The sequence below is a fragment of the Atta colombica genome, unplaced genomic scaffold (genome assembly GCF_001594045.1).
Source record: "Atta colombica isolate Treedump-2 unplaced genomic scaffold, Acol1.0 scaffold163, whole genome shotgun sequence".
Classification (NCBI taxonomy): Eukaryota; Metazoa; Arthropoda; class Insecta; order Hymenoptera; family Formicidae; genus Atta; species Atta colombica.
In genome coordinates, this window is record NW_017259254.1 from 3,263,767 (window position 1) to 3,264,464 (window position 698).

Sequence of the window (698 nt, forward strand, 5' to 3'; positions counted from 1 at the left end):
CGCATAGAACGATACATAATATGCAGAGGTTTTTGTATGCTTTAAAAAAAAAAACGTGATATAATTGTTGCGAATAGAAGATGATTTTTCTCATTACAAAAGATTTCAATTGTCGTTATTGCCATAATGGCTGCACGGAATGTGAGATATACAGTATTTTTTCTTCTACAGTTTCTTTAAGCAGATTTCTTAAGTAATTTGCAGTAATTCCAAAGATACATATCTCATTTTTACGTAATTGGAAAAACTTTCTACAAATTAAGCAAATGTAAATACGCGACGAAACTTTTATTTTTCATCTAAATTTTCAAGCTTTGCATTAGCTTCAACTTAAAGTGAATTTTACTTTAGGATTTTCTGAGACTTTTTAAAAATATTTAATGTTAATGTCGTTAGAATGAAAGAAAAATAATATCACACTAAATTTTCATTAAGAAGAAATTTAAGTCGAGTCGAAATGGTGGCCAGTCTGATATATAGGTTGATATCATTAATCTTGACTTATAATTTGTTCTTCTGCCGATGCATAATTGCCGGTGCGTGGCGCGACACCGTAGTAAGCGCGTGACGTATTATCGAGGATCTCGCGAGCAAAAAGCAAGAAGTTTAAGTGCACCGAAGTTCTCGATTTATGAGCGACAGAAAGTTATGCGATAAATAAAGTGGTTAAAAAAAATACGCGGAATATATATATATAT